The following is an 18746-nucleotide window of genomic DNA, read 5'->3' on the forward strand; positions in this document are numbered from 1 at the left end:
CCTCCTCTCCCTCTTCCACGTCATGTCACCACCAACAACAACGAAGACATTTATTGATTGAATTTTGTGTGTCTGGCACTCTGCCAAGGGCTGGCGTTTTAAAAGTCTTTCTACATCTTGCCTCTAAATCTCAAAATTCTAAGTGGTCCCACTTGGAAACGACAGCATATAAACTGACTTGGTATTTAAAGATCAGGAATGGAGTGGCTTTTTTGGAGTAAAAGCTTCAGGAAGGCAGACAGGGTAGTGGAGTGTTTAAGAACACATGTTCTGCCGGGAGTCAGAGTCCACCAACTCGAATTCCTGCTCAGGCACTTTCACAAGCTCTGTGACATTGGATAAGCTGCATAACCTCCCTGATCGTTACTGTCCTCATCTATAAAGCAGGAATAATAATAGTATACTGTAAAGTTGCGGGGAATAAATGAGATAATCTATGTAAAGTTCTTAGACCTGAGCCTGATACATAGAAAGTGCTCAATAAATATTAGCTATTATTATGCAAGAAACTCAAACAAGTACAGGCACTACAAACAGCAACTCTGGCCACAAATTTTAAAAATAAACAAACTTCTTTTGTTAAGATCGTGTAGAAAGACTGTCAATCACCCAATGTCTTTTTGGCGTACAATTCTCATACACAGGGATCATTATAAGCATGTAACTAGAAGTCCAGCAATATATTGGAAGGTAAACACAGATTCAGAGCTTAAAAAAAAAAAAAAAAACCCATACATTTTTCTAAATAAGAGGTTGGAAACTGTTCCTTTAAAAGGTCAGATAGGAAATATTTTAGGGCTTTGCAGGATATAAGGTCTTGTTGCAATTACCCAACTCTGTTGTTGTGCTACAAAAGAAGGCATGTTGTTGTCAGGTGCTGTCCAGTTGATTTTGGCTAATAGGGACCACATGTAACAGCGTAGAACTGCCCCATAGGGTTTTCTAGGCTGTAATCTTTACATTTTACAGGAGCGGATCACCAGGGCTTTCTCCCAATGGAGCTGCTGGGTAGGTTTGAACCACAGATCTTTTGCTTTGTAGCCAAGCACTTAATCGTTATGTCACCAGGGCTCCTGTGTGCTAGGTCCTAGGAAAGCATATAAGAAGGAGGATTTGACCTAGTCATGGAGCTCAAGGTAGGCTTCCCTGAGGAACCTAAACCTAAAACTTGAACTGAGATCTGACAAGTGAGTAGTAGTTAAGCATTAAGATACAGGACCATTCCAAGCAAAGGGAATAGCATAGCTCTTTGATGGTAGAAAGTATGACGAATTCAAGGGACGAAAATAAGGTCACTGTGATTGGAGTCCTGAAAGCCAGGTGGAGGATGGCGGGAGATGGGGCTGGAAAGGTAGATAGGAGCCAGACCATGCAGGACCGTGTAGTAAAAGCAATCAATTATTCATTTTTTCAGCAAATATTTATTGAATACCTATTCTCTGTCAGGCTCTGGATACTATGGTAAGGAAGAAAGGCAAACATTAAACAAATAACACTCAAATAAATCTATAATTACAAAGCTCTGTCTCTAGAAGTTTTATGCCCTGAAACTCTAACCAGTGAGTATCCTGATTGCTTAAAAAAAAATTACCTGGCCTGTTCCCAGGATGCAATTTAACCCGGTGCCCCTAAAGGCTCCACAGCCAAATTAGTGCTACATGCAAATGTATTACTCACCCCACTGATTTCTTTTTGGAATCATGGGTAGGCTTAATATCCCATCCCCAGGACTTAGCCTTGTGAATCACCATGTCAGGCATCACTTCCAGGTTAACAATGAGCCGATGATGGTGCCTCTCATGTTATTCACAGCAAGTCTTTAAGACTTGCAATTAAGGATGGTATCATGGACAAGATTGTCAAAATAAACTGCATCTTTCTGAGTATTTGATGTACTAATTTATTGTTTAAACCTGAGCTTTTTCGTTTTGTTTTGCTACCTGCTTTTCTTACATATTTATTTCTGTGGTGAAATCTGTCAATGTATTCTTGCTTACATTGGAAGAGACAGAGACGTGTTCCAAGGAATTGCAAGTTTAACAAATGCTTTTTTGATGTTGATGACTGTGAAAACCTAACAAGGCTTTTAAACAGTTTCAAGGTGATTTCATTACAATGACACTGTTTCACTCTTAACTCCTTGGCCTATTTTTCTACCAAAGGAGGAAATGAAGATGTCATGGAATGATCTGTTTTGTATAAAGCTGGGCTGATTGCTATCCAGTACTTGATGCCAGCCTAGGTGAGCAAATGGATTAATTGATGCTTTCCTCTACTGCAAGAATTCTGGTTCCCAAAATGTAGTCTGAAGACTCATGGTGATCCTCTAGACCTTTTCAGGGGTTTGGAGAGGTCAAAACTATTTTCATAACAATACTAAAATGTTATTTGCCTTTTTCTGGGTGCTAGAAATTGTACTCATGGTTGCAAAAGCAATGATGGATAAAACCACCGGTGCCTTAGCATGGATCAAGGCAGGGGCACCAAACTATCCTCATAGTCATTGTATCCTTTACCACCATGCACTTACAGAAAAAATTACGCCATTTCATTTAATAATGCCCTTGAGGAAGCAGTAGAAGTTATGATTATTTTTTCATTAAAAACGAAATTGTCAACAAGCAATGGGTTTATTTTCATTTTTAAATGAATTAACAAGTAGTTTAAAATTTCTTAGTTTTAATTTCTAATTCAATAAATATCAATAGCTGTAACCCATATAAGCAAAAGACCTTTGGGGTCCTCAGTAATTTTTAAGAGTGTAAAGGACTTCTCAGGTCAAAACGCTGAGAACTGCTTCCCTATTAGCTTTCCAAGCATCACTCTTTATCAAGACATACTTTTCTGAGTTTCAATTATGGTTTGTATGCAGACTTTTCATGTCTCCAGGTCTATCTCTTCTTCATGACTTCTCAAAAATAGTGGCTCAGAGCTCTAAAATAACCTTCTAAATTTTCTTAAATATTCTCCTCTGCGTTCAACCAGTTTGTTTTTCCTCATTCTCCTAGCATATTTTGGAAAGAGCTGTGTAGCACTGCATCTAGCTTTTCCCATTCTTTGCCCTGTAAGATCATGGTCTTTTCTTTGTAGAACTCTGTCCCAATTCCTTGGTGGTAATGATAGTGCTCTACCCTCATCTCCACCCTAACTAAAAAAAGCAGGGGGTGGGGGGCATGATCCAGGACTGGACCAAGCATATAGCACTGCATCTCCCTGGAAACAGTGATTGTTCCAAGGGAAAGGGCATGTGAGCTAAGCTAAAGGAGTTGGGGTAAAAAAAATACTTCCCCCAAATTGTCTGAAATCAAGGCAGCCCTCACTTTGATAATGAGCTGCAAGGCTATATGATTGGAGCTACCACCAATCATCTTTTTCCATGATATAGGGAGAACTTGTCTACAGAATGAATGCAAGCAGAAACAAGAAGAAATAAAGATGAGTGGAGAGAAAGCTCTGACAATGTCGAGCTCTTATTCCAGTCTCTGAGGGCCCTGGTTCCTGCTTGCTCTTCCTTCCTTCAATTCTGCCAGCTATGTGAATGAATAAATTCCCCTTTGAGCTAAGGTTAGTTTTCCAGTTGAAAGAGTTTATAATAATACATTTGAGAAAGTTATTTAACCTTCTGACCTAAGTTTCCTTATGGGTATATATACTCCCTCACCTCACAGGTTGGAAGGATTTAATAAGGAAATGTTAAAACACATGGAAAACTGTAAAGCACTAGACAAGTGTTGTGCACAATAAATATTTTCTCTCTACACTCATGTAGCAAGGCAACTGGCCTCTACTTCCCCAGTAACTATTTTTAGACCACTGAATATACTCATCCCAAATCCGTGGGTCCAAAGTTGGCTTAGGAGGCCCTTGAAGATCCTCTGGCAGTCAAGTCAGGTTTAGAAACCCTTTTTAGCACGGTTACCCTACCTGGGGAAACCCTGATGGCATAGTGGTTAAGTGCTACACAGCTGCTAACCAAATGGTCAGCAGTTCAAATCCTCCTGGCACTCCTTGGAAACTCTATGGGGCAGTTCTACTCTGTCCTATCGGGTTGCTGAGTCGCAATCGACACGATGGCACTGGGTTTGGTTTTGGTTTGACCCTATCTGGAGGGTTCACCCTATACATAGGCCAGTTCAAGAATCATAAGGACCCCAGGAAAACAGTGACTGTTCAAGGACCTGGTTGGAGGTCTAGATCAACTCTCAGATGACTTTAGGAGGTCCAGACCAAAAAGAGGAAAAAGAGACAATATTAAAGCCATTGACTCTTCCTTGCTGAGAAGGTTCACTCAGCGAAAAATAAAGAAATAAAGACTAGAAAGGCTTCAGGGAATTGTCACATGGTAACTAAAGAAGGCTCCCACACAACTAAATGCCACTTACTATAAAGCATAAATGAATGAAAAAAAAAAAACTCAAATGATGTGAGGAACAAAGTCAGGTGAATCATCTATGGCATATGGAATTTGGGGTGTAGGTGGGGGCTAAATGTCAGAGGGATATTAGTGGCATCTGTGGGTTTTTTTTTTTATGGCTTGCTCAGCAGCTCTAGGTTGTGAGGATATTTTAACTAAGTATTCTGTCACTGTGATCTGAGCTATCCAAGGACTCTATTGGGTCAGAACCAAGACCTTCTAATTCATTAGTGACCGCTCTGTACTGTTTCATTTTAGAAAATGACACACAAAAAAATTGGATGCCTCCTGGGGGACATTCTTTGGTTCTGTCTTATCAAAGACTGACTTCTCCTCAAATGACTCTTCTAATAGTTCCATTGCCCCTGTAACTTAATTTGAATATATGCTACAGACAGCAGGATTTCCTAGGTGAGGCTTCCCACCAGGAAGTGGATTGTTTCAACTCAGATGCATGCCAAACCACCCAGCAAGAGAGTGAGAGCAGCGGAAGAGTAGTTTTACTTCAATTGTTAAAACAGGACTCCCCACACATCTCAACGAATTCAAGAACAGGTAGACAAGCATTTGCAATTTAGATCCCAGATACCATTTTTGCTCTTAGATGAGGAATAAGAGTGGCTTTTAATTTTGAACAAAACCCATTGTCATTGAGTCGATTTCGACTCATTAGCAGCCCAATAGGACAGAGCAGAACTGCCCCATAGTGTTTCCAAGGAGTGGCTGACGGATTCAAACTGCCAACCTTTTGGTCAGCAGCCCTAGCTCTTAACTACTACGGCACCAGGGTTTCCAATTTTGAACAAGGACTTGCTAATTAATATTCTTTGTTTCGTTTTCAGTTCTGCCAGGGGCCTGCCAGATGGCCTTGTTTCTAGGGGAAAATGTCTTACTCATTGCTCAGTTTCCTTTTTAATATAACAATGTAACTAATCTTCCTTTCTCATTGTCTTATGACTCTCCCACATCGATGAAAAATCATGGGAATTCATAACCATTAAATCCAGAGAGAACATAACATACCACTTATTGAAGCCCTGAATTTACGACGCTCCCCCCATGTCATTGAACCTATCCCTCTGTTAAAAACAAATTTAATCTCTGAATTTTTTTGGTTTGCCTGTCTCAATAGATAGTGTTCCCTTTTATAACCACACAGGAATCGACTTTGCCGTGCCTAGAAGTAAATTTGGAACATGAAACTTGTAGTTTACGACTGGGAAAAAAAAAAGTTCAGTTAACCACAGACAAGGAAACTCTACACCAGTGAGGCCAGAGGCATGCTCTAAACAGTCCTCATGACCCAAACTGCCTCAGTTTTGGCCTGCAGACTGAACAAACAAACTAGAACAGTGAAAGCAAATCAGACTTTCATTAGCGCTGCCTTATTGAAAAGCATGCTTGTTTGATATGAGGAAACAATCATTTAATGTTCTATGGCATTCAGGTGTAGCTTTATTATTGCTTTTTTACAATGAAAAGAAATGGATTTAGCTGGCACTGGAAAATTGTAGAATAGGAAATGCCAAGGATGGGGGCGGGGGTGTAGAGGAGCAGTCAGCCGCCTCTCTGATGCGTATAAATCTCTGCTTAACTCTGTTACAAGGCCATTTGGCCTACCTGGCTTCCTGACCCAACTCTGTCAGGTACATTATAGGGTCCAAGGCACCAACCTACCCTACCTGACTCCAATTTGTTCTAGTTCCTTGAATTCCTTCCAGGCCTTCTTTTCTTTTAGGAAATGAAAATTTTAGGAGACAGTATTAAGCAGGACTAATAAACACTGCAAACGTTCACAGAGGGATTCACAGTGATCCACTCAGGCTAGACCTTTGACTATGACTATTTAGCTCATGTGGGGTCTAGAATTTACTCAGGAGAATCACTTTTGCATCTCAAGGATGAACAAATGCAGCCATAAGAGTGAAAGTCTTCAGGCCCCTTAGCTCACTTGCACAGATTCAGTCAGCCTCTGGGTGAAAGAAAACACAATGACCAAAGTACACCAATTATTAAAAGATAATGTAATGTGATTCATTCAAAGAATGGAGTACAGAAGTATTTATTTGTTCCCATTTATGCTTCTTCCAAAACATTAAGCAGAAGCCTACCACCCAATGTGGATATTGGTCCAGAATAATAATAGCATTTATTGAACACGTACAAGAGGCTCAGCACAGTACTAGCCAGGTGCTTTACATAAATCATCTCATTTCATCCTCATACCCAGCCTATCCAAAAAACCAAACCAAACCCATTGCCGTCGAGTCAGTTCAGACTCATAATGACCCTATAGGACCCTATAGAACTGCCTCATAGGGTTTCCAAGGAGCTGTGGTGGATTCAAACTGCCGACCTTTTGGTTAGCAGCCAAGCTCTTAACCACTGCACCAGAAGGGCTCCATGCAGCCTATCAGGAAGGTGTCTTAGTCATCTAGTGCTACTATAACAGAAATACCACAAGTGGATGGCTTTAACAAACAGAAATTGATTTTCTCAGAGTCCAGTAGGCTAGAAGTCAGAATTCAGGGCACCAGCTTCAGGGGAAAGCTGCCTCTTCTCTGTCGGCTCTGGAAGAAGGTCCTTGTCATCCATCTGCCCTTGGTCTGGGAGCATCTCATCACAGGAACCTCAGGTTCAAAGGACGCACTCTATTCCCAGCACTGCTTTCTTGGTGGTATGATGTCCCCAACCCTCTGCTAGCTTCCCTTTCCTTTTATCTCTTGAGAGATAAAAGGTGGTGCAGGCCACACCCCAGGGAAACTCCCTTCACCTTGGATCAGGGAGGTGACCTAGATAAGGGTGGTGTTACAATCCAATCCCACCCTAATCCTTTTAACCACAGGCAGAGATTATGATTTATAACACATAGGAAAATCACAAAATAGAGGACAACCACACATGGCCTAATCAAGTTGACATATGTTTTGGGGACATAATTCAATCCATTACAGTGTTAATATTGATTCCACTGCTCATTAGCTGGGAATTAGAGTCTGTTGCCAGACCCTATACTCTTAACCACTATGCTACCCTGCCTCCCATTTTTACAGGAGGATGTTGAGGATTCTGCGGACTAGATCAAAAGTGTGGGCTACAGACCAGTGCTGGTCCATGAATTTTTTGTTACCAGTCTGTGTCAATGGAGCCCTCGTGGTGCACTGGTTAAGAGCTCAGCTGCTAACCAAAAGGTCAGCACTTTGAATCCACCAGTCGCTCCTTGGAAACCCTATGGGGGCAGTTCTACTGTCTTATAGGGTCACTATGAGTCAGAATTAAGTTTCGTTTTTTGGTCTGTGTCAAGGTAAGTCAGAAATTATGAGTTAGCTTTTAGAAACATTTATAGTAATTTAACAATATTTTATGTTTAATGAACCTAATTTTGTAAATCTCTGAGAAATTTTGGTTCTCTTGTCTCTATAGGTAGTGTTTCCTTTTATAACCACGCAGGAATCTAGTTTTTTGTTTAATATAATTTTTTTTAATTTATTGTGCTTTAGGTGAAGGTTTACAGAGCAAAATGGTTTCACATTCAACAATTCGTACACAGATGTTCTAAGACGTTGGTTGCGGTACCCTCGATGTGTCAGCACTTTCCCCATTTTTGCCCTGGGTTCCCTGTTATCTTTCATCTGGATTCCTACTCCTTCCTGCCTTCTTATCTTTGCTTTGGGGCAGATTTTGTCCTTTTAATCTCGTAATTAACTGCTCTAAGAAGCTCATTCCTCCAGGGTGGTATTGGTTTTTTTGTAGGCCTATCTCTGGTTTGGCTGAAAGGTGGTCTCCAGGAATGTCTTCAGTTCCATGTTAGAAGGGTGTCTTAGGGCCATAGTTTCAAGGGTTCCTCCATTATCTATCAGACCAGTAAATCTGGTCTTTTTTTATGGATTTAATTTTTGTTCTACATTTTTCTCACATACTGCTTGGGATCCTCTATTATGATCCCAGTCACAGCAGCCAAGTTTAGTATCATTTTACAGTAATTCATTTTTATTGTATTTTACAAAAGTATCAGTGCGTGATGGATTGGAATTTTAACAGAAGGAAAGAAAAACTGGTCCTTCACTATAGATAGTTTGAGAATCACTGAACTAACTAGAACAGCAACAAATCTTAGCTGCAACTATCGTAGAAGGGAAAATGGAAGCTAGAGACATTCTAGTGCTGCCAGAGCCGCCTTCTTTATGAGGTTTGTGAGGGTTTTCTTTCTTATCAGCCCTCACCAATCCTCCCTAATAAATTTACCCATGGCTCTGTCGGGTTCTAGTAGAACAATTAATAACACCCCTTTTCTTCTCCCTAATTGGAAAGCAACTGAGACATGGACACCAAAGCCAGATACAAGATCGAAATAGTTACAAAACTGGACTGGAAGATAGCTGAGATGCACACCCTCAACTGTCTTTCTAATACCTCCTTTCCCCCCACATCCTAAATTAGGAAGCCTCGCTCACCTAGTCACTGGCACAGTGGGACAAGCTCAGGCCTTCCCCACAAGCTAAGAGCAAACACAGTACAATCCTTAGGAAGAAGGCCTGGAAATGGCAGAGCAGAGCATTCTCAGTTACTACTTACAAACTCATTACTTAGATAAATCCTTCTTCATTTGTTAGGGCATAAGGGAGGGACAAAATCTGTAGGTGGTACAAATAGTTAAGCATTTGACTACTAACAGAAAGGTTGGTGGTTTAAATCTACCCAAACATGGTTCAAACCCACCCAGAGGCACCTTGGAAGAAAGGCCTGGCAGGCCTTGCAATTTGCTTCTGAAAACCCTGCAGAGCACTGTTCTACTCTGACACACGTGGGGTCATCATGAATTGGAATCGACTCGATGGCAACTAGTTTGGTTTTCTGGTTTTAAAAGAGGGACAAGGAGAGAGAACATGGGTGTCCCTCTCGTGTATGTTTCCTTAAGGAGATGTGAGGCTAAGGGAATGGAAGTTCCCTTACCATGTATCATTTATCCTTTCATTTAATTTCCACCTGGAATATTCTCCTAAATGCGCCCAATCCAATCTATGAGCTTATTCTTTTTTTCACTTCATTTGAACATCTCCTGAAAGTCTGTCTCCATCAGAAAGCCTTGAGAAAGTGGTGATAATTCCTCATTCCAGCTCTTTTGTTCAACTCTGTGATAAATGCACCCACCATCTGAGTTGGGATCGACTCAACAGCAATGAGTTTTTTTGTTTGTTTTTCTTATTTGCGCTCACTGAAAACATGTAATTTACTAAATTAATGTAAGTTACTAATTTTTCCAGTGACCCACTTGTTTAATGTACTTCCACCATGGAATCATCTACAGCATTATAAATCCAATGAGGGCATGGGATGGTGCATATGGTCACTAATTTGCAACAGCTCAGTATACTAACAGGTATTTAATGACTACCTTGATCCCAAGGATGATGAGAGTACAGATGGTGTTAAAGATGTCTCCCTTGGCTATTTGCATTTAAGTCCTTAACCTTGCATGATAAACTGGTTTTTCCACTTCTACTCTTGTTTTCCTGTAACACTTGATTTGCAACTTTGGTTCCCTTGTATCAGTTCTCAAACAAATACTTTTCAACAACCTATTAATATTAGGAAAACTCAATGCCTCTCATATGTGACCTGACTTTCTGAAACTCAATTCTTCTATGGAGTAATTCTTTGTGTGTTTGTATTGTCGGATGCCATCACAAAGCCATCACAGCCCTGTAGTATGAACAAGTTTGTCATCTAATGCTTCCAGCCTCCTTTTTCTGCCCTCTTTGTCATTGCTCTTCCTTCCAGGTGCCTAAGGCTCCCATGGCACCTCCAAGGCTTCCCTGAGCTGTCCATGTGGCATCCTTCTCAGACCTGCCATCTCTGCCAGCACTCTACACCTTTTCATCTCACTCTTGTTGCTATTGTTGTTAGCTGCCATTGAGTGAGCCCCCAACTCATGGTGACCCCATGTACAATGGGATCAGACCATTGTGATCCATAGGGTTTTCACTGAACGGTTTTTGGAAGTAGATCGCCAAGGCTTTCATCCTTGTCTGTCTTAGTCTGGAAGATTCCCTGAAACCTGTTCAGCATCACAGAAACATGCAAGCCTTCACTGACAGATGGGTGATGGCTGCGCTTGAGGTGCATTGGCTGGGAATCAAACTCAGTCTCCTGCATGGAAGGTGAGAATTCTACCACTGAATCACCACTGCCTCCACTCTTTTGTCAGTCCTCTTTATAAGTTTCTGTTGCATTTTAAAAAGTGCCTTCGGAGCTCTTTCCCCCAAAGAAGTAACACTAATAGTGGGAATGTCACACACTACGACATATTACTAGGGGGACAGCTCGGAGCAGGGAGGCTTTTGAGCACTCTTCAGACCACCATGTAGGTGACTATATACATGTAAGGCAAAGTCTATGTATTAATATATATATTTTTTATATGTGCACATAATTACATTTTAAAGGATGAGCTATATATTCATATATATGCATATAAATGCAATTTTCATAAATGCATATCTGCACAAACCATTCATTAGGACATCAATAAGAACATCTTCTCTCATCTGGCATCTCTAGTTTCTGGCAGTAGATGTATCCACGGTGATCTCATAAAATTAATTGCTACTTTCTTAAAAAAAAAAAGCTGCAGTAGATAAAGGCTTAATTAGATGGTGATCTGAATCTCTGTATCTCAGTGTTACAAAATTGTTCAGCCTGGAATGCACCCACCACCACTTAGCAGCTTGGAAACCCTCCTTCAAGCCTACCTTGGACTCCAAACTGGCTTGGCTTAGAGCAGACTGCTCTGAATGGCTCTTCATTGCACAAAACCTGCTTCCCTCACCCTTGATTAGGTTCCTGGTCTTAGGCGGCTTCAGAGCTCAAGGTATGGTGTCAGGTATCCCTAACCCCCATCTCCAACCCTGTGGCCTTGTACTATTTTCTATTACTTCATTTGTATTTGCTTTATGTCTCTAACTCAGGTGTATGAGGAAATTTGGAATAAGCAAAAAGAGTGCTGGGTATCTCCAATGGAAATTATGCATTGTCTAGAGCAGATTCTTCCAGGTTATGGATTCTAGTTTTTTATTGTCTTTGAGCTACTTTAAAACTGTATGTTGTAGATAACGATAGCAGTGCAAAATAATTTTGTCCATAGACATGCAAATAAATCCTGTCTGGTGAAGATTGAATTGACTTCCTTCTCCCTCTTCCCCACCATGCGAAAGGCCAGTTTCCCATCCCTTTGTAAATTCATTTCGACATTCCTTTACTCATATAAATGTGTGCTACTTTGACTACTCCTTTGAATCGGTTGTAACATCTTGCCAGTTCTCTCATTAATAACGGGTTAAATACAATTTTTAACACATGTTCATTTTGTACTTGTATGAGAGTCATGATTAACAGCTGTAAGCTCCTTGCGGGCAGAGCTTCTGCAGAACTGGAGTGGTCAGTGGCTTCCACTTACTGGCTGTAGACCTTGAGCAAGATACTTAACCACTCTGTGCATCAGAATCCACGTATGGGCTATGGTAAGAATGCCTTCTCTGTCTGCATTAAGGGCTAGCTATTTTTTATGAGGATAAAGGAGCTCTGGTGGCGCAGTGGTTAAGAGCTAGGATGCTAAACAAAAGGTTGACAGTTCAAATCCAGCAGCCACTCCTTGGAAATCCTATGGGGCAGTTCTACTCTGTCTTATAGGGTCGCTATGGATTGGAAGTGACTTGATCGCAACTGGTTTGGTTTGGTTTTGGTATGAAGGTAAAAAGGAGCCCTGGTGGTAGCAGGTTAAGTGCTGGGCTGCTAACCAAAATGTCGGTAGGTCAAACCCACCCAGTGGCTCCACAGGAGAAAGATGTGGCAGTCTACTTCTGTAAAGATTTGCAGTCTTCTCCACCAGACTGAGTCCAGCACAACTAGATGGTGCCCAACTACCACCACTGACTGCTCTGACAGGGAATCACAATAGATGGTCCCAGACAGAGCTAGAGAAAAATGTAGGACAAAATTCCAACTCACAAAAAAAGACCAGACTTACTGGCCTTACAGAGACTGGAGAAACCCCGAGAGTATGGCCTCCAGACACCCTTTTAGCTCAGTAATGAAGTTACTCCTGAGTTTCACCCTTCAGCCAAAGATCAGACAGGCCCATAAAAGAAAATGAGACTAAAGGGGCACACCAGCCCAGGGGCAAGGACTAGAAGGCAGGAAGAGGCAGGAAAGCTGGTAACAGGGAACCCAAGGTCAAGAAGGGAGAACGTTGACATGTCATGGGGTTGGTAACCAATGTCACAAAATAATATGTGTACTGTTTAACGAGAAGCTAGTTTGTTCTGTAATCCTTCATCTAAAGAACAATAATAATAAATAATAATAATTTTTTAAAAATTACAGTCTTGGAAACCCTATGGGGCAGTTCTACTCTGTCCTTTAGAGTTGCTTTGAGTCTGAATTAACTCGACAGCAATGGGTTATAAGGATAAATATATGAGTCTATATATGGACAAGGATCATACAAACCAGAAAGTGTTAAAGACATGTAGAATCTGTACCTTTCTCCTCTTTGCCCATCTAAATGTTGCCCACCCTTTAAGACTCAGCATGATTTCTCCTTTCCCCATTTGAAAACTTTGCCTGCTTTAGCCCCACACTGTTCTCACCCTTCTCTAGACAAATATAGTGCTTATATGAGTTTATATGAGCAATATTATACTAATTATTTAATCCCCTCTAGTGATTTCATGTGTGTTAATTTCATATTTTCAGGTAGATTGTAAAGTTCTGTAGGGCCAGGACAATGACTTAAACTGGCTTTGCATTCCCTGTTGCATATAGCAGTGTTAGGTTCCTGGTAGGATGGATTCTTTGACTGCAATGGAATATCATTCTGATGTAAACGCAGTACCTACCTTGCAAATGATGTGCACTCAACTGAAGATGATGATGATGATAAAGCTGAAGATGATTGGTACAATCACCATCAATCAGAAGTTTATGTGGAGGAAAAGATGATTCAGGAATATTCTGCCTTCCAAAAAGTAAGAAGAATGAGAATAGCTACTTCTTATGGAACTATGACTATGTGTTTGGCACTGTTGTAAACCTTTTACATATATTAACCCATTTAAGCCTCACAACAACTCTATGAGGTAGGTGCTATTATTATCCTCCATTTTACAGATAAGGAAACTGAGACACAGATTAAATAGCTTACTCTAAGGTCACTCAGGAGTGAATGGAGGCTGGCTCCAGAGTCTAGGCTATTAACTACTACATTGAGAAGAAGACAAGTGAGATACAAAATAGTTTTTTGTGGGAGTAAGTTTTGCATTATTTTTAAAGGAATTCTTACTATTAATTGTAAGAACGAGGAATTACATTAAGAAGAAAACAATAAGGGATAAAGGAAAATGTTGGCAAGGAAGAAGGAATAGTAATGATAATGGGCAGCTTGAGAGTATATGACCTTGGGCAAGTCATTTAACTTCTTAGTAAGATAGATGTGGATATTACATGAGATAATTCATGTAAAGTGCACAAAGCAGTGCCTGGTACATAGTAAGCCTTCAATAATGCTATTATTATTACCTATTACTGTTATGAACCAAATTAGATGAAGACATCATGTCTTCTTATTGTCAGAATCTAGAATTTGACTCACAACTAGCAAGTTAGCCTGGCACAGTTTCATGGATGCTATCAGAAGACAGGAGACTCCTGGCTCAGGGCCAAAGGACTTTATTACTCACAGCACAGCAAGCAGCATGAGCATCAGCATATTTGCATTGGTTTCCTTAGCCCCCAAGTCGGACAGGAATGATGTGGAAGGGCCAGGTGGCTGCTACACACACAGTGGGTTTGCGTCAGAGTTGAGGAACACTGAAGCTGGGGGATTCATTGGTTTTATAGTAAGCAGTAAGCAAGCTTACTCTTTGTCTGGAGAGAGATGTTGCCTCATCTTTCATGGTTGCTTGGTGCAAAAACAACTCTGAGAAATGGCCCAGGCAAAGAGCAGTTAGGGACTTGCATTCTTGGAATACCCAGCAAGAACTTGCAGGATTGCTCAGGGACCATGGCAGAGTGCCTCTCCTAACACTAATTACCATTATTATTAGTTACTATTATGAACCAAATAAGGAACCTTGGTGGTGCAGTGGGTAAGCACTCAGCTGTTAACCAAAAGGTCGGTGGTTCAAAGCCACCAGTATCTCTGTGGGAGAAAGATGTGGTAGCCTGCTTTCTTAAAGATTACAGCCTTGGAAACCCTGGGGCAGCTCTGCTCTATCCTATAGCATCACTATGAGTCAGAATCGAGTCGATGGCAGCAGGGTTTTTTTGTTTTTGTTATGAACAAGAGTAGAGGAAGATGACTTATCTTTTTTCCCTTTTTATCTCTGCACACATTCCCTACTACCTCTTCTCACTATGGGCCCTGAATTTTGGTCTTTCGAGGGATGGCATAATAAATATTATAATGAATTATAAAAAAGAGCCTGTTCTCTGAGTTCCTTTGATTTCTTTTTCCTGACTACAGACTTAGTCTCCTCTCACTGTTGCTTCCTATTTTTCTTCAGCATGAAACATCATACTTATCTTTAGTCTCTTCCTCCCCCCCCACACACCCGCAATAGGCGTTTTGAAAAAGCATTAATTTTGTGGAGCCAGAAAGGGCATATTATCTTCCAGTATAACATCTCAGCCTGGAAGCCCTGTTTTTTCTATATGGATCTGAATAAAGCTTCACTTTCTAGGCAAGATGTGGCTTTCTCCAAAATGAGCATTGAAGATGTATGATCAAGATAAATTTTGTTTGGCCGCCTGGAATAGTCATCTACATTTCACTGGATATTAAACATGCCTGGAACTGTTAAAGTACAATATCTGCCAGAAATGCTTCCCTAAATCAGTCAATAAATGTTAGTGTGGAAAGAGAACTTAGATGTTGACTAATTCTTCTCTTTTACAGATGACAAAACAGAGGCACACAAAGGTTATAAGGTGCCCATGGTCACTGCTCTTCAAATTCCATGTCTTTTTGAATTTAGAAGCTTTCCTCATCTTTAAGGACTGCCTGCGCTCTCACACCTTGCCTAAGTCCTTATACTTCTAACCCATTCTGTGTTGACTTTTTTTTTTTTAAATAGTATTTTATTGTGTTTTTGGTGAAGGTTTACACAGCAGTTTAGGTTCCCATTCAACAATTTCTGCACAAGTTGTTCAGTGACAGTGTTACATTCTTCACAATGCGTGAACATTTTCATTATTTCTGTTCGGGTTGTCTCGTTTCCATTAATCTAGTTTCCTTGCCCCCTTACATTCTCATCTTGTTTTAAAGTAATTGTTGACCATTCAGTCTCATATAGGTGATTTTTTAAAGGAGCACAGTACTTCTGGGTGATATTCATTATTTTTTTGAGCCGATTTGTTATTTAGCTACAAGGTAACCTCAGGGATTAGCTTTAGTTCATACCTTAAAGAGTATCTCAAGGCAATAGTCTTGGGGAACCTTCCAGTCTCAACCAGTCCAATAGGTCTGTTTTCGTTTTTGTTTTTAAGGAATTTGAGATTCTGTTCCACATTTTTCTACCATTCTATCAGGGTCTACCTATTGTGCCCCTGATTAGAACAGTCAATAGTGGTATCCAGGGAGCATCTAGTTAGTTCTTCCGGTCTTAGGGTAGATGAGGCCGAGGTTCATGTAGGCTATTTGTCCTGTAGACTAGTTTCTTCTTTAAGTCTTTCGTCTCCTTCTTTCCCTTTTCCTCTGGACAAGTAGAAACCAACAGTTGTATTTTGGATGGCCTCTTGCAAACTTTTCAGACCCCAGACACTACTCACCAAACTAGGATATAAAAACATACTTTTATGAACTATATTATGCCAATTGGCCAAGATGTCCCAGGAGACTGTGGTCCTAATCCTTCAAACCCAGAAATGCAATCCTGTGATATTTGGTTATGTGTATTTCTGTGTTGACTTTTAATATTTGATCCCTCATTCCTTCCTGAACTGTTGCTCTACTGAATGATTCCTGCCCTGAGGCCACCCATACTCCAAAGTATAGGCAGTGGGAGGCAGTCGGTGAATACCCCAGGGTGAAGAGACAGTAGACATTTGAGGCCTTTTGTGACTTTGCTTCAGAAGATTGAGTCAGCATGAGCCTTTTGGAGAACATGTTAGCCAACAGAAAATTAATCTAGACAGTAGCCATATATGGGAGAGTTTACTGTTGAAATTCTTGGAATGGTAGGCAAGTCATAACCATATAATTAAAAGTAATACAAAACAAAACCAACATATCTGACAGAGCTGTTTTTTCAGAATACCACAGGGCAAGTAAAAGCAAGTGAAACCTTTGGACTATTCTCATTTTAAAGCCTTTTTCTTGCCCTAGGGACTTGCTCACGTTCCTCTGTGATTATAAAGCATACAGTTGATTCAGAGCTTCCTTCAGTGGATTAATGGTTCAAAAGCCAAACCCTCTGGGCAGGCAAACTTTCCTCCAGCCTTCTTGGGACTTATTCTTTACTTAATGCTGAAGGCATTTCATGTACTAATTAGGAACTATTTATCTGCTCATCTTAATTAAACTTCAAAATACCTATACAAAGACTATATCAAGTTCACGCCTATCACTGAATGGACTTAATGGTGTTCTTTTATATTACTGAAATTTGCTTCGTACCTTAAAGCCTCTCTTGTTGCTTTCATATTCTGAAAATGTCAACTACAAAAAGGAAAAGAGGAAAGATATAGGGTTGATAATTAGGTGATTTAGAGAAAGATCATAACACTTTCAAGATCTAAGGGAATTAAGAAAAAAAAAGGCAACTTTCCACAACACTCATTTTTGCCTCTAGGGTTCATCAAATTTCAATACCAGGGTTCCATGGAAGGGTTACTTTGGTTGCTTCCACCTGTTGGTTTCTCAGCTCTACCATAACCCCCATCTATCATTTTGGGTCAAAAAGAAAAATGGAGTTGTAATTTTCTTTAGTATCTAGATCAAGGCTGTTATAAGTAGGGGTGAACCCCATTCAAATCTAGATATGCTATTGTGATTGAATAGCAGCCCCAAAGCCTCAGCCATCCATAAGCCTCTCCCCAATGGCCTACTTTTGTACCTAATAATCCCCCCACCAATTAGAGTCCCTGTTCAAGTGAAAGCATTTTCTAAATCAGGTCCCCATTTAAAGTGCCTATAATCTGCAGGGGGAGGGGAGAGGAAAGGAAAACTGAGATAACTATTAACATGAACTAGTTTTTTTTTAGTTTATAAGAAATATATATGTAAGAAATTAGGACATAAAGCTGGATAATACTTGTTAGAAGGGAAGAATCTACAAAATTCAGAAACATGTGATAACCTGAATATACAGACAAAGAAAAGATAAGTGAGGTGTGAGTGAGGTGTGAGTCCCTGGGATAGGAGTCAAGGTCATCATATGAATGCCAAAAAGGGCTACACAAACAAATCCAAGTTGGCCCTGTGTCAAAACTAAGAACATGGATGCTGACAATAGTAAGGACTGGGGCAAGGGTCCAGGACTCGAAAGCAGAAACCAAGGCTAAATGTCCAAGACAGTTAGGTATACAAGCAGACCATGCCTGGAAAAGATCCCAGAAATGAACAGTTATAGCAAAGTTGGAAATCTGTAACCAGGTCAAGATACCAAACATCAGCAGAGCCAGATAGTAGCCAGAATAAGATGCCTGGACAAAAATGAAGATTTAGGAAAGTATAAGGTTAGAACAGGGAGTGGTTCTGGGAAAGCACTGGATAGAAGGAACTTGGAATTCAGGTGAAGAGTCTTGGTGTCAAAGATGAGAACAAAGGCAAGAAATCCTGGCAACAGGTAAAAGGGACAAATAAGGGCTTAATATTGGTCCAGTTTCTTGACTAAAATTCAGAGCTTAATATCATTTCTGTTAAGGCAAATACCGATCTTGGAAAACATCAAAGCCCTGTAGGTGACAGTACCTGTTTGGAACTCCCTGGCTAAGATGTGGTCATACTCCATACATTCCATGTTCTGATTATTAATGGATGTTTGCAGCTGTTTCTTTTCATCACATCAGCAAATGAAGGTCCCAAAAGATTGACTCCATCCACATCATTAAGGTCAACTCTACTTTGAGGAGGAAGCTCTTCCAGCACTATATCAGATGATGTTCTGCTGCTATTAGTAAGGTTTTCGCGGGCTAAGTTTTTCAGAAGTAGATCGCCAGGTCCTTCTTCCTAGTCTGTCTTAGTCGGGGAAGCAATATCATGATAAATGGAGAAAATATTGAAGTTGTCAAGGATTTTATTTTATGTATATACACAGTCAACGCCCATGGAAGC

General features: G+C 40.5%; 1 protein-coding gene across 5 annotated transcripts in view; it reads left to right on the forward strand.

The window, feature by feature from the left end:
• The window catches only part of LOC111751848 (uncharacterized), a 72687-nt gene that overhangs the window by 28052 nt on the left and 25889 nt on the right, over positions 1 to 18746 (forward strand). The window contains exon 3 of one of the 5 annotated variants that reach the window (XR_010319835.1): positions 1 to 18746. This exon is cut by the window's left edge and continues 23250 nt beyond it; it is cut by the window's right edge and continues 13511 nt beyond it. The exons of the other annotated variants lie outside the window; for them this stretch is intronic. The gene's annotated coding sequence lies outside the window, so the exon portion shown is untranslated. 5 annotated transcript variants of the gene reach the window in all.

This window comes from Loxodonta africana, chromosome X (genome assembly GCF_030014295.1).
Source record: "Loxodonta africana isolate mLoxAfr1 chromosome X, mLoxAfr1.hap2, whole genome shotgun sequence".
NCBI lineage: Eukaryota > Metazoa > Chordata > Mammalia > Proboscidea > Elephantidae > Loxodonta > Loxodonta africana.